The sequence below is a fragment of the Eumetopias jubatus genome, unplaced genomic scaffold, assembly GCF_037043125.1.
Source record: "Eumetopias jubatus isolate StellerSeaLion01/CBP00866 unplaced genomic scaffold, mEumJub1_p1.0 scaffold_9, whole genome shotgun sequence".
Taxonomy (NCBI): domain Eukaryota; kingdom Metazoa; phylum Chordata; class Mammalia; order Carnivora; family Otariidae; genus Eumetopias; species Eumetopias jubatus.
Window position 1 is genome coordinate 107,456,098 of NW_028274815.1, and position 19,019 is coordinate 107,475,116.

General features: G+C 36.6%; 1 pseudogene; it reads left to right on the forward strand.

Moving 5' to 3' along the window:
• The window catches only part of LOC114216397 (uncharacterized), a 43,806-nt pseudogene extending 25,329 nt beyond the window's left edge, over positions 1-18,477 (forward strand).
• Positions 18,478-19,019: the final 542 nt, after the last annotated feature.

Sequence of the window (19,019 nt, forward strand, 5' to 3'; positions counted from 1 at the left end):
GGGAATGCAAGTTGGTACAGCCACTTTGGAAAACAGTGTGGAAGTTCCTCAAAAATTTAAAAATAGAGGTACCCTATGACCCAGCAATTGCACTCCTGAGTATTTACCCCAAAGACACAGATGTAGTGAAAAGAAGGGCCATATGCACCACAATGTTCATAGCAGCAATGTCTGCAATAGCCAAACTGTGGAAGGAGCCGAGATGCCCTTCAACAGATGAATGGATAAAGAAGATGTGGTCCATATATACAATGGAATATGACTCAGCCATCAGAAAGGATGAATACCCAACTTTTACATCAACATGGATGGGACTGGAGGAGATTATGCTAAGTGAAATAAGTCAAGCAGAGAAAGTCAATTATCATATGGTTTCACTTATTTGTGGAACATAAGGAATAACATGGAGGACATTAGGAGAAGGAAGGGAAAATGAAGGGGGGGGGATTGGAGGGAGAGATGAACCATGAGAGACTATGGACTCTGAGAAACAAACAGGGTTTTAGAGGGGAGGGTGGAGGGGAGATTGGTTAGCCCGGTGATGGGTATTAAGGAGGGCACATACTGCATGGAGCACTGGGTGTTATACGAAAACAATGGATCGTGGATCACCACATCAAAAACTAATGATGTATTGTATGGTGACTAACATAACATAATAAAATTAAAAAATAAATACATAAAAATAAAAATGGGCAAAAGATCGGAATGAAAAACTCACTTAAAAATACATACAGAAAGCAAATAATATATGAAAAGATCTTCAATGTCCTATGTCATTTTGGCATTACAAATTTAAACATCAATGAAATTATTATTATATATCTATTAGAATAGCTAAAATCCCAAGAGTGTAGTAATGCTAAATGCTGGCAAAGATGTGGAGTTTCAGAAATTCTCATTCATTTCTGCTGGGAATGCAAAATGACATTGCCCTTTCAGAAAACAATTTAGCAGTTTTTACAAGCTCACCATAGTCTGCCCATACAATCAAGCAATCATGCTCCTAGGTATTTACCCAAATGATTTGAAAACTTATGTAAACACAAAAATCTGCACATCAATGTTTATAGCAGCTTTATAATTGCCAAAACTTGAAAGCGAACAAGATATCTTTCAGTGGGTGAATGGATAAATAATGGATAAATAAATTCATCCAAACAACAGAATATTACTCAGCACTAAAAAGAAATGAGCTATTAAGCCATGAAAAGATGTGGAGGAAACTTAAATGCTGATCTGAAAAGGCTAAATACTGTATGATTCCAACTGTCCAGCATTATGGAAAAGGCAAACTATGGAGACAGTAAAATGATAGTGATTTCTAGGAGTTGGAGGAAGGAGGGATGAGTAGGCAGAACACTGAGGATTTTTAGAGCAGTGAAAATACTCTGTATTAAACTATAATGATGGATACATGTCATTATACATTTTTCAAAACACATAGAGTATACACCACCAGGAGTTTGGGTAAACTATAGAATTTGGGTGATAATGATGTGTGAATGTAGATTTATTGACTATAACAAATGTATCACTCTGGTCGAGGATACCGGTAATGGAGGGGGTGGTGAATGTGTGAGGGCAGGGAGTACATGGGAACACTGTATTTTCTACTCAATTTTTTTGTGAATCTAAAACTATTCTAAAATATAAAGAAGACATGCAGATGGCCAACAGACACATGAAAAGATGCTCAACATTACTCATCATCAGGGAAATACAAATCAAAACCATGATGAGATACCACCTCACACCTGTCAGAAAGGCTAAAATTAACAGCTCCGGAAACAACAGACATTGGTGAGGATGCAGAGAAAGGGGAACACTCTTTTACTGTTGGTGGGAATGCAAACTGGCGCAGCCACTCTGGAAAACCGTATGGAGGTTTCCCAAAAAGTTAAAAAGAGAACTACCCTATGACCCAGCAATTGCACTACTAGGTATTTACCCAAAGGATACAAAAATACGGATTTGAAGGGGCATATGCACCCTAATGTTTATAGCAGCACTACCAACAATGGCCAAATTATGGAACAAGCACAAATGTCCTTCGACTGATGAATGGATAAAGAAGATGTGCTATGTGTACACACACACACACACACACACACACACACACACACATATATATATATATATAATGGAATATTACTCAGTAATCAAAAGGAATGAAATATTGCCATTTGCAACAGTGTGGATGGACCTGGAGTATATTATGCTAAGTGAAGTAAGTCTGTCAGAGAAAGACAAATATCATATGATTTCATTCATATGTGGAATTTAAGAAACAAAACAGATGAATATAGGGGAAGAGAAAAAAAATAAAATAAAAACAGAGAGGGAGGTAAACCATAAGAGACCCTTAAATATAGAGAATAAAATGAGGGTTGCTGGAGGGGCAGTGGGTGGGGGCATAGGCTCGATGGGGGATGGGCATTAAGGAGGGCACTTGTTGGGATGAGCACTGGGTGTTATATGTAAGTGATGAATCACTAAATTCTACTCCTGAAACCAATACTACACTATATGTTAACTAACTTGAATTTAAATAAAAAATAAAGAAAATACAAAGTCTTGGGGTGCCTGGGTGTCTCAGTTGGTTAAGTGTCTGACTCTTGATCTCAGCTCAGGTCTTGGTCTTAAAGTCATGAGTTCAAGTCCATGCTGGGCGTGGACTTGAAAATTTTTTTTTTAAATAAAGTCTATTTTCCAAAAGATTCAATTCCTAATATGAGCTTCTCCTTGGCTTACATATGAACTTGACAGAATGAATCCAAAATAATCTCGAAGAGCAAGTAAATGAGACTATATAAGAAAATATAAAGAATATTAACGAGGACTTTACCCAGCAAATACTAAAACATATTTTTAGTAAATATCAACAAAATGGTGCTGTACAGATAGTCCAACTTAACAATGATTAAACTTACAATTTTTGGATTTTACGGTGGTGCAAAAGTGATACACATTCAGTAGAAACTGTCCTTTGCATTTTGATCTTTTCATGAGCCAGTAGGATACTCTATTTTGTAGCTCCCAGTCAGCCAGTTACCCGTGGTCACAAGGGTAAACAAGTGTTAGACTTACAACCATACTGTTCCCATACAACCATTCTGGTTTGCACTGTTAATACAGTATTCAATACATTACACGAGATATTCAACACTTCATTATAAAATAGGCTTTGTGTTAGACGATCGTGCACAACTGTAGGCTAATGTAAGTGTTCTCAGCACATTTAAGTTTGGGGAGACAAAGCTATGATGTTCAATAAGTTAGGTGTATTAAATGCATTTCTGACATGATATTTTCAGCCTACAATGGGTTTATTGAGATGTAATCCTATCGTAAGTCAGGGAAGAATTGTATTTGTGTAATAGTAGACAAGCAGATCAACAAAGTCAAATACATACTCATAAAGACCTGCAATATATACATGTATCATACATAAAGTTTCAAAAAGACAAGACACAAGTTAATGTATTATGCAATAAATAATGGGAAGAATTTGCCTCTAAAAAACCCCTCAGATTATACACCGAAATAAATTCTAGATGTCCGAATATTTTCTTTGAAAAGAACAAAAGAAGTTTTTTTTGATTGATTGATTGATTTGTGGGGCGGGGAGGGGCAAAGGAAGAGGGAGAGAGAAACTCTAAGGAGACTCTGCACTGAGCCCGATGTGGGGCTTGGTCTCATGACTCTCAGATCAGGACCTGAGCTGAAACCAAGAGTTGCAAGCATAACTAGTTGACTACACCACTCAGGCTCCCCAAAAGAAGAAGTTTAAAGTAGAAGAATAAAATAAAATAGTTTATACTCTTACCAAATTATCCTACTTCAAGGAATCTAGATGTAGGACATAAAGATGTGGAAAGATTTGTATGTACAATATTGTCTATTTTAGCAACGTGGACAATAGGGGATAATTGGAAACAGTCTGTATGTCTTATACGAGGGGAATGGTTAAATAAATGTCAACACACCCACAGTATGTAATACAATGCAGTCATCAAAAATATAAATATGCATAACCAAGCCTGGAAAAGAATAAAACCCAATTAAAAAATGTGCAGAAGACACTAATAGACATTTTTCCAAAGAAGACATCCAGATGGCCAGCAGGTGCATGAAAAGATGCTCAACATCACTGATCAGGGAAATAAAAATCAAAACTACAATGAGATACCACTTCACACCTGTCAGAATGGCTAAAATCGACAACACAAGAAACAGCTGGTGTTGGCGAGGAGGCAGAGAAAGGGGAGCCCTCTGACACTGTTGGTGGGAATGTAAACTGGTGCAGCCACTCTGGAAAACAGTATGGACGTTCCTCAAAAAATTAAAAACAGAGCTACCCTACGACCCAGCAATTGCACTCCGAGGTATTTACCAAGAGAACACAAAAATACTAATTCAAAGGGATACATGCACCCCGATGTTTATAGCAACATTATCTACAATGGACAAATTATGAAAATAGCCCAGGTGTCCCTCAACTGATAAATTACATAAAGACATGGCACACACACACACACACACACACTGAAATATTATTCAGCCATAAAAAAGAATGAACTCTTGCCATTTGCTACAATGTGAATGGATCTTAGAGAGTATAATGCTAAGTGAAATAAATCAGAGAAAAACAAATACCATATGATTTCACTCATCTATGGAATTTCAGAAACAAAACAAATGAGCAAAGGGGAAAAAAATAAGAGAGGCAAACCAAGAAACAGACTCTTAGCTATAGAAAACATAGTGATGGTTACCAAGGGGCGTGAGGGGATGGATGAAACAGGTGATGGGGATTAAAGAGTAGACTTGTAATGAGCACCGGGTGTTGTATGGAAGTGTTGCATCACTATATTGTGCACCTGAAACTAATTTTACACTGTATGTTCACTAACTAGAATTTAAATAAAAACTTGGAAACACGGTGCCTGTGTTTTCCTCAGTTGTGCAGGACAAATAGTGTTATTTGCCTCTTTTCTGTTTTTTTCCAAATAGTCTTGAAAGCACCTGGATTATTTTTCCAGTCTAATCACAATAACAAATATTTTAATTTTTAGGAGGTAAATGAATGCCTAAATTCTAGCAGTGGCAGAGGGAATAAACTGGAGAAAACTATTGTGCATGTTTATATAGACCAGAATTTTGAGATCATGAGGCTGATTGGAATGGGGGCCATAGAAGATAAAGGAAGTAAAATATACCTTGGACACTCTCAGCCTAATTGAAAGGATATTGGCATCATAAATACACACAGACCCACACACATACATCATTTTATTTATTTTAGAAGTAATAAGTAACTTGGGTGAGGATTGTTAACTCCGTTTCCAACTTGAGTTTGCAATGTCCGTGGCATATTCACGTGACATATTGCACAGGCCTTTAACAATTCTATTTAAAATTCCATCATTATTCATAATATAAAATGTAATAAAATCCTTTGTAATGTGATTTCTAGAAAGACTTTAATAATAGGACTGTACTCTGTTTTCCTCACCAAGATACTATAGAAATTTTGACTATCATTTTCTGTCATGGTCACTGATTTGATTCAGCTAAAAAAAGTCTCCCAACTTTTCAGATATTTAAGAGAGAAATCTGCCCTGAAATCCTGCAAAAAAGAAGCCACACAATCATTCCTCTGACCCCTGACCGAGTTTCAGATGTGCACGACAGAAGAAGCAATGCTTCACAGCAGTTTAAAGGTTTCGAAACCGTTCATAGAATTCAAAACATGAACGGGCTATCAGTAACGTTCAGAAATGTGTTTCAAATTAAAATAGAAATTGAAAAGCCTCAAGTCAAGTTGAAGTGAGTGACGAGGGGTCTTCATTTTGAATGCAGAAAGAGGATCAGCTTCAGCTATCATCCCTGCAAGATACATTGTTAAATTGTAGCATTTCTTTTTTTCCTAATGGAGGCCCATCTTTTGATAACTGAAACAGTACCTGTGGGATTGAATCCAAAACTAGGTAGCAAATCGTGGGGGAACAGAAATCCCTGAGAAATTGAAGGGCAGCTGCTACCTTTGAAGAAATTATCTCAGAGATCTCAACATGGTCCGGAGATACCAATCAGAGGTTAGTTGCAAATGAGGACAACTTCTTTTTCCGTGTAAAGAGAGGGGACTTTTTTTTTCCTTCAAAAACTTTGTTTTTAATTATTTTATAGGTTTTGGGTTTCTGAGAGATCTAGAGCCAGAGTGGATATTGCAGCAAACTGCATAGAGGCCTTAATATGAGGTAGCATCAGAACAGAATAAATTTAAATTTGAGTAATGGGATGAGCAAAACCTTGTGTCTTTAGATGGTAAAAGATTTTTCTTTCTTTCGTTCCTTCTTCCTCCCTTCCTTCCCCTCCTTTCTTCCTTCCTTTTCTTTTCTTCTTTCTTTCCTTCTTTTTAAAGATTTGAGAGAGAGAGAGAGAGCACAAACAGGAGGGAGAGAGAATCTGAAGCAGCCTCCGTGCTGAGCACCAAGCTGGACATGGGGCTCAATCTCATGACCCTGAGATCACAACCTAAGCCAAAACCAATAGTCAGCTGCTTAACCCACTGCACCACGCAGGCACCCTGAAGATTCTCATTTCTTAAGCTGCAAGTGAAAGAGTGCTCCTTCTGTCAATAACCTGAATCAAAGTTAATGGAAGTTTATCACAATCATCAGTAACAAGCAGTATGTTTGGAAAGATATTCCAAAAGACCCACTTGAAAAGTCATGTGGCTGAGAACTGCTTAAAAGCTATCCACATCCACAAAGCACAGCCTTGACATCTACTGTAGATTGTTATTCAATATTTCTTTTTATTCCAATTAATCAGGTAATAATAATAACCACAACAATAATTATCTTTAGTGTCTGCATGATGGATTGGGTGCCAATCGCAATAGGATTATTAAGAAATGCAGGATTTAACTGTTGCTGTGTGTGCCTGGGTAGGATATGAATAAATGCCATGTGTAATAATGCATGCACACATAACATATGCACACTTACTATAACAAATGAGGGACACGTTAATGATTTTAGAAATATTTCAAGGAGGGAAAGACAGTTCTGTTTGAGGGAGGTCACAAGCTGAAAACTGAAGATAAAAGGGCATTTATTCGACTTAAAACGGGAGGCACAAAGGGCGCCTGGGTGGCTCAGTTGGTTAAGCGACTGCCTTCGGCTCAGGTCATGATCCTGGAGTCCCGGGATCGAGTCCTGCATCGGGTTCCCTGCTTGGCAGGGAGTCTGCTTCTCCCTCTGACCCTCCCCTCTCTCATGTGCTCTCTCTCTCTCTCATTCTCTCCCTCAAATAAATAAATAAAATCTTTAAAAAAAAAAAAAAACGGGAGGCACATTGTGGGGACAGATGTAAAATGAATGTTTAGGAGCCCTGGTGGACAATGGTTTATTTAGGAAATGATGAGAGATGCATCCTCAAGGTCCACTGAGATCCTCTTTGGGAGTTGGACTCTGCAGTTTAGACTTTTGAAGACCATAGAAAATTACTTGATGATTTAAAAATTTCAGCATGATAAAAATTACTACTTCAATAGTTTTACACTTATAATTTTTCAGTTAGAAAGTTCCAGTAGTTACCATTGCTAATCTTGCTCAGCCTATGTATTTATATTAAAGTTAGATGCAAATACGACTGATGTGGGGTCTTCTTCCATCATACTTCAAACCAAACCTGCAAATATGGCCTGTGAATGGGCACTGGAATATCTACAGATTAACATTCTTTAAAGAGGAGGGAATATCCCCCAGCGGGGGAGTGGACTAACTAAATGGAGACAAAAAGACCGCAAAGAAAAGAAAGCGAATTATTAAAATTACATAACTTATTAAAGTCCTATATTCAAGTTAGTACTTCAACTCTACATTAGAAAAATAAAACCAGAAAAGTTCACTTTAGGGGCACCTGGGTGGCTCAGTCGTTAAGCGTCTGCCTTTGGCTCAGGTCATGATCCCAGGGTCCTGGAATCGAGCCCCGCATCGGGCTCCCTGCTCCACGGGAAGCCTGCTTTTCCCTCTCCCACTCCCTCTGCTTGTGTTCCCTCTCTCGCTGTGTCTCTCTCTGTCAAATAAATAAACAAAATCTTTAAAAAATTAAAAAATTAAAGAATTTTTTTAAAAAGTTCATTTTATGTCAGCCCCTATACATCTCTTTTATAAGGTGTTCATACTTGTGCCCTGTTCATTTGTCTTACTAATTGTCATGACCCAGCATTTTCCAGGGGCTGACATTTAACAGGCACCTAGTCAATTTATTGGAAGAATAAATCAAAGCAACCCACACTAGATTTCAAGCTATGCTTTGTGAATGTAGACAGCTCTTGAATGGTCATTGGGCCACATGTATCTTCAGTGAATAGTTTAGGGTATTTTTCAAAATGTACTTGTATTTACAAGGTAGTACCTAAGCAAGAATTTTGGTTCTAGGAGTCTCTAAGAGTCTGGGGTAAGGTCAAATAGTTTAAAACAGCACTTGGATTCAGGATTTGGGATATGTCTTCAATTTTCCAAACAGGACTTAAATTTATAGGAGAACTCTTGGAAACTCTACAACTCAACAACTCGTTGTTGTCATTGACCAGCTTGTATCCCTTAGATCTTTCAGTGTACTTCAGCTAGTTTCTAGCAGCCAGTATCTGTATCTCTGTGTATAGAATCATGTTTCTCTTCTGGAACTGTAAAGGCTATTCTGCCTGTGGGAGCAGCAGACCGGAAGTGCCAGAGAATTAACATCCATTCTTGTTGTCAAGAATCCATGCGGTCATGAATCAGTGACTCAAAGTTAATACGTAAACACCCTATGTCCTATGAAAGGGGAGAATTTCCCTGTAGATTAAGCTCTAGTTACTACTCTGATAGGTAGCTTCATAACACATGCTTTTTATTCACTGCCTTCTCTTTCTCATATCACTGCCCTACTCTCCTGTTCATGTGTCCTTGGATCTTAAGATGAAATAATTTGCACTCCAATGTTTGTCTGAAAATCTGCTCCTTTGGAAACCCAAATTAATATAGCAACAGATTGGGAAGCCCTTGATCAAGTGTTCTCTCCTAGGCTAGTCCAGGAGATTCATATCTAAATTATGAACTGGAAATGCAATGACCTTTGAAAACTCATGAAGCTCTGGTTTCCACTTCTACCTTCTCTGCTAGCTGGAGTCTTTGTTTGGGTCTCTTGGTAACATAAATGTATTAAGTCTCTTCTTTCACCAAATGAGGATTTCGGTGAATTCCAGCTCATTGCTTCATAGAAAAAGCATTAAAACTAACATAGGAACAATGATCTTCATCTCAGAGATCATGTGGAATTGAAATTTTGTGAAACTATATTGGTATTTACTCTAACAATCATGAGGAACCTGCCACTTTAATGACCTGATGTATTTTTTCCCTCTCATCTTGCTGTGGCTCCAAGTGGAAGTGAGAATGTGGGGAAGGATGATGAACACTGATCTAAACTGGGATGTAAAACAGGAATCATAAGAAAATAACTTGCTGTACTAAGTATGATTTTTAGAAATTAATCTTTCCCCACCCAGTAAGAATATAAATATTAACTTCTGCATGTTTTTTTCTGTTATTACAAACATGTTAGATTTAGTGTCCAGAGATAAGAGTCACGCAGAATGATGGCATTGGAGTACAATTCTAATTCTTCATCATGAAACCTTAAGGCATTTAAGATGGCTTAAGATAGTTCAGAAAGCTTGTTAACATCCCCAAATCCTATTGAAATTACAGGCTGGAAGTGTTCAATATGGAACAAATCCATAGCATTGAAAAACAACCAACAAACAAAGAACAGGGAGAGGACTAGCAATGAATCTGATATTGATGGAATCTGTTTTGATGAAATGCAGACAGGACCAGAGTGATGGGTAAATTAAGAGCAAGTGTTGTGGAAAAAGAAGAAGAAGAAGAAAAAAGAGCACAGCCCATGGAGGAGCCCATTTTCTTTTCTAAGAGGACTGAGAGATGTGATATGCACACTTGGAGGTGCAGAGAATGGAATTCTTTTAAGGGTCAGTGTTCCATGTATTGAATTTAAGAAAAAAAATGTATGTCACATTGGGTCAGGATTTGCTATAATGCAAGACTGCATCTTCTGTATTTTTGAGTGATTGAAATATTCATGAAATTAATGATTCAGGGCACAGCCTCTCAAGCCAGACAACATGTTTTTGAATACCATCAGGTACTAACTGTGTGCAGGGTAGGTAACTTCTCTGTACCTCTGTTCCTTCATCTGGACAATGAGGATAATAATAATATCAAGGATATGGGGTTCATGCAAAATAAATGAGTTCAGATATGTGAAGCACATAGAACAGTGCTTAGCAAATAAAAAGCACCAAATCATGTTAGATTTTATTGTTATTTGTCAAATTTATCTGAGCTCCAAATTTTTAAACACAACTGACCTCTGGGCATTTCTGCTTTTATGTCTGACAGGCATCTCAAACTGAACACATTCCCAAGGAAATTCATGACTGTCTCCTCAAACATAGGTCAAATTTCAATGTTCCCTCTCTCTGTGAATGAAATCCCCAGACTCCTTTTTCTACTACTCAGCAATCTGGGACTTATCTTTGGCACCTCCATCAACCTTATCCCTATATCTAATATATCAGCAAGTTTACCTTCCAAAGAGATCCCAAATCTTTCCATTTCTCTCCATTTCTACCAGCTTAACCAGCTGGTTAAGCTGCTTCTACCAAGCACACCAGCTTAACCCATCTGCTTTCAGCCCTATCCCATTCAGAGGAATAGAAGAATTTATCTAAAATGCAAATCAGATTATACCACACTATCTTCTACAGGGTCTTTATTTGCTCCCCAGGGCTCTCAGGATTAAAACCAAAATCCTTAAGCAAACTTCAGACAATCTGACCCCTACCTATTGCTCCGATGTACAGATTAATGAAATGTTACAGGCAGTCTTGTATAATCATCACATGGATCAAGAAACCAGAACCACATGAGCCCACCTCGTTCTCCCTCCCAGTCACCATGCTCATTCTTCTTCCCAAAGATAACAACAACCTTCACTGAATAACAGAGATGGGTATTTTTTTAACTTTTATAGACGGAAGCAGAAGTACAAGTTCTTTTGTACTTAGTTGTTTTAACTAACATTATGCTTTGAGATTTATTCATTCATTTCTATATATTTTATTTATATATATAAATAAATATATGTGTGTGTGCGTGTACACAAACTCCTTTTTTAGTATATGACTAGAAGTGAAATTGTGAGGTTGCAGGGTATACATATGTTCATATTTAATTAAGCACTGAATAATAGTTTTCCAAGGCAGCTGTGCAATTTACACCCATGTGCAATGGATCAAAGTCCAGTCTCTCCATATCTACACTTCGATATTTTCTGTCTTTTTCACTTTACCATGCTGGTGGGTACATGGTAGACTTAATCGCCAATTGTCTTATGACTAATGATGTTGAATATTTTTTCATATGTTTATTGACCATTTAGAAAATTTATTTTGTGAAATATGTGCTCAGGGTTTTTTGCCCATTTTATGAATATATTGCCTGCTTTTTCCTTATTGATTTATAGGAGTATTTCATATATTCTGGATCTAAACCTTTTATAAAATACATGCATTGAAGTATCCTCTACTTATCTGTAGCTGGCTTTTTGAGTCTCTCCATTCTGTTTTGATAAATAGAAGATCTTTCTTTTTAGTAGACTAAAGTGCATCAGTGATTTCTTTTATGGTAAGTGCTTTATTGTCTCATTGAAGAAAAATTTGCCTATACCAAAATCATGTACTGGTTCTCCTGTTTTCTTCTAAGAATGTTACTATTTTACCTCTCATATTTACTTTTATAATCAATCCAGAATTGATTTGTGTGTATGAAGTAGAAGTCAAGATTTTTTTCCTGTATGGTAGACTATTGATCCAGCACTCTTTACTGAAAAGCACTTCTTTATTAACTGCACTGTAATACCATCTTTGACATAATTGAGTGACAATATATATGCGGGTCTATTTCTGGATTCCATTTTTTCCATCACTATTTTATTTTACTATCTTTGTTGGAATTAACACACTGCCTTAATTACCACAGTATATAATAAGTATAAATATCTGGTGGTGTAAATCCTTCAGTTTTGCTGTTCTTCAATATTATCTTACATAGTCCAGTTCATTTTGTATTTCCACATGAATTTTACAGTTGGCTTTTTAATTTATACCAAAAAAAATTCAGATTTTTATCTGGATTATACTGAATTTCTAGATAATTTGGAGAGAGCTTACATTTTTATGATACTGAGTCACACAATTTATCTGTACATTCCTTCACTTACTTAGAGGTTCTTCAGTTTCTCTCAACATGTTAGAGCTTTTAGTGTAGATTTCATGTTCACCTTTAATCAGATTTATTCCTAGAAATTTAGCATTTATTGTTGTAAATTGTCTCTTTTAAAAATTCATTTTCTATTTTTTGTTGCTGGTATATAAATACAAATACTTTTTACATATTGGTCTTGTATCCAGTGACCTTGCTAAATTTGTTAGTCTAATAATTTATAACAAATAATTTCATATTTTGTATATGCACAAATATTTCTTTTATAAATAATATTTGTGTATTTCCTTTTCTTTCTTTCTATCTATCCATCTATTTATCTAAGTACCTTAATTCATTGGATACTCCAAGCAGTACAGAGTTGAAAATCAGGGTAGTCATCTTTGTCCCTTAACTTAGAATGCTTTAAATATTTCACCCATGTTTATTGTGGGTTTTCTTTTATTGCATTAAGGAAATTCTCTTCTATTCCTAATTTTAAGAAGTTATTTAAATTTATGAATGAGTAGTTGAATTTTACAAATGCTTTTTGCTGCATTCTTAGGAATGATAAAATGATTTCCCCCTTTTTTTCTGTTAATATGGCAATAAAATAGTTTGATTTTTGAATGTTAAACTAGTTTGATAAGCCAATTTTATTTTATTTTTTAAATATTTTTATTGTTATGTTAATCACTATACATTACAGCATTAGTTTTTGATGTAGTGTTCCACGATTCATTGTTTGTGCATAACACCCAGTGCTTCACGCAGAATGTGCCCTCTTTAATACCCATCACCAGGCTAACCCATCCCCCCACCCCCCTCCCCTCTAGAACCCTCAGTTTGTTTTCCAGAGTCCATGGTCTCTAATGGTTCGTCACCCCCTCCGACTTACTCCCCTTCATTCTTCCCCTTTGATAAGCCAATTTTAAACAGCATGTCATACCTCTCTATGACTGGATTTGACGTGCTAGTATTTGTGTCTATGATAATCTGATCTAGGCATGTTTATGAAAGACTGATCTGTAACTTCTTTTTCTTGTAATGTCTTTGCCAAGTTTTAGTATCAAGATTATGCTGACCTCTTAAAATGAGTTGGGAAGTATTTTCTCTTTTTCTTTCCTTTTCTCTGATAGCATTTATAAAAGAGTGATATTATTTCTTCGCTAAATGTTTGGAAAAGTTTACCAGTCAATCCATCTGGGCCTGAAGTTTTTTTTTTTTGGTTTTGGATAACAAATTCTACTTTTTTAATAGGTATAGGCACACTCAGGGTTGTTTTCCCTTTTTTATTGTGCAAGTTTTAGTAATTTTTGTTCTTCAAGGAATTTGCCTACTTCATCTTGATTGTCAATTTTATTGGCATAAAATTATTTACATAGTTATAATTATGTTTTTGTTGCCTGAAAGACCTGTAATGATGTCCCTCTTTTTAGTTCTGATATTAATAATTTCTGTTACTTCTCTCACAATCAGTCTTTTTAGAGTTTTATCAATTTTCCTCATCTTTCCAGACAAACAACTTTTGAATTTGTGAGTTTTGTTTAGTATTTGGTTTTATGTGTGCGTGTATCTATATATAACTGATTTCTATTCTTACCTTGATTATCACTTTCTTTTATCTTAATTTGTTGGGTTGTTTGTTTCTTGTTTTTGTCTTTGAGCCTCTTGAAACTGAATTTTTTCACTAATATATGCATTTCAAGCTTTGACATATCAAACTAGAATTTTAATTCCATTGGATTCTGATACTCATGTAAAATATTCCCTCTTTGCTTTCATATTATTTACCTTTTCCTCTATATTCTTGAACATATTAATAATAATTTGTGACAAAAAAAGAAAAACCAACAATGGAAACAAATTCAGAGAGGATTCAGAAATTACTATTAACTGAAGGATTTAAAAATAACTAAAATTAATATATTCAAGAAAGCATAAAATAGAAAACACAGGAAAAGAACATAAAAGACTTGTGAGTTATAATGAATAATTCTTTCTCTCTTTTCTCTTCTAGTTATGACAATATAATTAGAGTCCTAGAAGGAGAGGAGAGAGAAAATATGACAGAAGAAATATCTGAAGAGAAACTGGCCGGAAAAAAAAAAAAAAAGGAAAGAGAAGAAAAATTAAAACCAAAGAAAGATATCAATTTACAGGTTCTTTTCTTACCTTTTTTTTTTTTTTGGTAAGATCTTTATTTAAGACTGAGTTTATTCCTCTCCATTCACTCAGAGAAGCATACTTTTGAAATTAAGGTCCCTGTGAAGTCATCTGACATCATTCACAAGTGGCACAAAAATTTTGACCTTTAAGCAATATATGACAGATCAGCTCCAAAATCAATGCACAAAGGCATTCAGAACATAGTGTGATATTACAGAATAATAGAGTAGAGGTCTTCTCGGGCTGGAAAGAGGTAATAAATTGGAGGGAGGAGGAGTAATGGAATAGGAGTATACAATCATCTTTTCTATTTCTAAAACTTGGATGCATCTAGCATGAAAAGAAGTTAAATGTAACTTTCCCTATAGAATGAAGTGGTACCTAGTCCCAAAGCTGAAATCAGACAGCCATTAAATACTTCAGCTTCTAAAAAGAGTCAGCAATAATTGGCACTGGACATGGTCCTTAGATCTTAGTAAGAGGCAGCTGGATCTGCCCTGCTATCCCAGCTTTTACCGTAGTACCCTTTCTCTTCATTCCTTTTCTCCAGTCTCCTTCTCCTTCCTCTGCAATCCACCTACTGGGGAAGAAGGGAGATGAAGGTGTTAAGTTGCAAGGAGGTCAATGTTTATCCAAGAACAGAATTTTCTGGCCGCATTCCACCAAACCAATTAAAAGAGGGCTTCAAAAGAATCACTCTAGAAATAGAGCCCATCTTCGTGAACTGGCCTCCCTCTCCTCAGATTGATATCCTATACTGATATATTCTAGTATTGTCATTAGAATGAGTTATAGTGAGGAAAAAATGAGGACTGTTGGCACAAAAGCCCTGGCAGTTTTCAGGAATACATGAACACAGAGATGTGTGCTTGTGTCTCATTTTTAGATCTCTGAAAAGTTAAAGGCTTGTGTAGTTAGCCATAAGCAGAGGGATGAGGAATAATCATGTGTGTTGTGCCTGAGAAGAGGACACCCCCCCAACCAACTCACACACCAGACTCCCTTGGTTCAGATGGCATAGAAGAGGATTTCTATAGTTCTCATGACTCTATGTGGAACATAAACCATAAGATTACCAAGGAAGCTACCAACACAACTAAGAAATACCCAATCTGATCTCTAGAGGTAGATAGTGGTATTGTTCACCTGCAGAGGTGGAAATTAAGGCATGGCTACCATTCTCTAGGTATATGTTGTCTTCTATCTCCCGCAACGGAAGGATTGTTCCAAGATGTGAGGGGGGGAAGAAGAATGAAAATAAGTTAGACTACTCTCTCCTTTGCTCCAAAGTGCTGGGTTGGGAAGAGGAGAAACAGACCACAGTATCTGTTCACTCCACAAGCTCTACAATCCTGGAAGGGTAGAAAGATGTAAGTAAAACATGAGACCAAAGTTCTAAATTAAATTAGGATGGATTTTTTCAATTACTTATCTTGACCAGAAAGGTATGGGATGTGTTCAAGACGCTGATTGTTACCCTGTAGAGATTGGGAGAAAAAAATCATTTTAAATTTATGTTCCAATAAATTCAGACTTACCAACAAGCCAGTTACACAAGACTATGTGATTTTCTATTCCATTTTCCTAGAAGCTGAAGTCTGAACTACATTTTTAGAAGTTGTAGAACCTAAAAGCCAGGTTTGCCTCTCTGAAAAATTATCTCTGCCATTCTTTGCCCCCAGAAAGTTGTCCTCTACAAATTGTAACACCTGTGCTCCCATGTCCTCTGGCTTCCCACTGGGTTTAGCCATGGAATGCATCTGCAAAAGACTAGAAGTTCATAAGAGAAAGGTGTTAGGGGAAATATCTTCCTTGCTTAATCCCTGCCAGGATATAATTCTAGCAGTGACTTCATGCAGGAGACCTCTACCCATGGTCTCCACACCTTCTGTACCAGTAGCCCCACTTACTCCTGCAAAGTGGAGTAACAAGCCTAAGGCTCATTCAACCCTCTCACAGTTCCTGGTGCTTTCACATTCCTTGTTGGTCTCCTTAGCCCTACCCAGAACTCTGAGTTAGTTCCATTATAAAATTCTCTACAAATATACATTTTCTGCTGGGAACTTGATTGATCTACCAAAAGACTGTTTTTTTTCTTTTCCTTTGCTTCTTTTTGGGGCAACTGAAGATAATGTCCAGCAGCTCAAGTTGCTGTTGGTTAAGCAAACAGGAAGTAAGGAAAGCATATTAGTTAGTATCCCCCCAATAAATCTTCACTATATAACATGTCTAGGCCTTTTTCCTCAGCTGGTTCCCATGTGATCAGTGAATAACTCAGTCATATATATATATATATCCATATCCATATCCATACATATATATATCCATTAAAGAGCTGAACTTCCCCAGTTCTCTCTGCTGTAGAATTCATTTGGTCACCAACATATCTTATTCTCCTGTAAAATCTGTTCTCTTTTTTTCCCAGAGATGAAGCCACTTTGCTGAATAAGGCAATGGACAACTTATAAAGGGATTTTAATGTGTACGTTGGCTCTTGTTCATATAAATGGCCTGCTGAAGATATGTACTATGTGTCCAGCTGATTTTCATCTTAGGTAACTGTAGGAACTGAATCATAGTGCCAGATTAAAGAGCAAGACGGGTGCTAAGAACCTTGGCCAAACCAATGAAACTAGTGAAATCCCCATTCATTTGGAATCTGTGTGTACAGCTTCAGTTCAAATAGAGGACACTGGAGAGGTATCAACAGAACACATAGTGAGAGTGAACCGTTGCCACATAAACACTGGGTTTCAAAAGGATACTCTGACCCTAATTCTTTGAAAGAAGAACTTATAAAAGTAAGTTTGGTACCATATGATTTCACTTATATGTGGAATCTAAAAAACAAAACAAATGAATAAACAAACAAAGAGCAGAAACAGACCTGTAAATGCAGAGAACAAACTGATGGTTGCCAGAGGAGAAGGGGTGGGGGATGGTCAAAACGGGTGAAGGGCAGTGGTAGATACAGTCTTTTAGTTATGCAATGAATAAGTCATGAGAATAAAAGGCACAGCATAGGGAATGTAGTCAGTGGTAACGCAAGAGTGTCCCATGGTGACAGATGGCGGTTACACTTTTACACTTGTACTACAACATAACATATAGACTTGTCAAGTCACTTTGAGGTATGCCTGAAACTCATGTAATGTTGTGTGTTTACACTTCAATAAAAAAAAAAAATGCAGACATGATAAAAAAAAAATTTGAAAGGTTGGGGAGAACAAAGAGAAAGACCCAAAAGCCTTGGATTTCTATTTCAGCTATGCTACCTGACAAATTTGTTCTTGGCTGAGCCTCTTAACCTTTCAATCTAGGATCTTTTCCCTTGGAAGCACTCCTTACTTTTACCCATCTCAACTTGTTATTCAAAAATTCTAACAGCTAATATATACTCATCATAATTTTAGCCCAGAAGATAGAGTGATATTGTCTAAATCACAACTCTGCATTTTACAGAATTTTTGAGACTTCTTATGCATATACGGCACAAAAAACCCACAACATAATCCATCATCCATTTGTGTCATGCGGCAAACATAAGTGTATAGTAAATTTTCAAATAACATGATGGAGTGCTTAGTGGACAAAGAGACATAGAAGAAAAAAGTTATCACTTCTGAGAGCTGAGAGTGTTATGTTTATCATAAGCTTCTAAATATAGATAAAAGTAGATAGGGAAACAAGACAAATGAGTATAACTAGTATTAATTGTTTCTGAGACTGCTGTTGCTCAGGAAAAATTCGTAAAAAAATGTATCTTAATCTTAAATAGGGAAAGAAAATGACATATCCCAGGCCTACGGGGCATTTGAAGAGTTGCGAGAAGGGCAATTTAGAGGAGATTGCATCTCGAATGAAGCAGCTATTTGTGGGCTGTGCAGTGAAGCTGTTTCACAAAGAGCATGGGAATGGAAGCCAGAGCCAGCTGTGGGCACAGATCCGTCAGCAGCTAACTGTGTGACCTTAGCACTTCACGGAGTCTCTCTGGGCATTGGTTTCTCCTTTTTGCTGAAGGCAAGGGACACTGGATTAGGTATAATTTAAGATCTCTCTTAGGACTGAAAATGTATTCAATGCCATTCTCCAGTGACCACTAGGGAGGTAATTAAGAGTTTTGAATTGGGAAATAATAAGATGAAAACAGCATTTCAAGAAAGTAAATCTTGTCATCTTCTGCTGGGTGTGTGAACAAGGAGAGCCTGGGACAAAGGAGCTATGACTCAGGGCTCAACAATTCTTACAACCATATTTATCATCTTAGCCATTGGTGAAGAGAAAATAAAAATGTTTGCTCTGAGGTCACTTCCCATAACATTTTGAAAGAGCAAACACAAAAGTAACCCTGCTTCTTAACACTTTTTTTTTTTTAATTTGCTGTTTGGTTTTTAAATGGGGGCCTGTATTCCTTGGAAGAATGAAGCCCCACTAACACACAAAAAATATGTAAGATAATTTGTTCCTGTAGATGTGAAGTGAAATATGAATGTATTTCATCAGATTGCC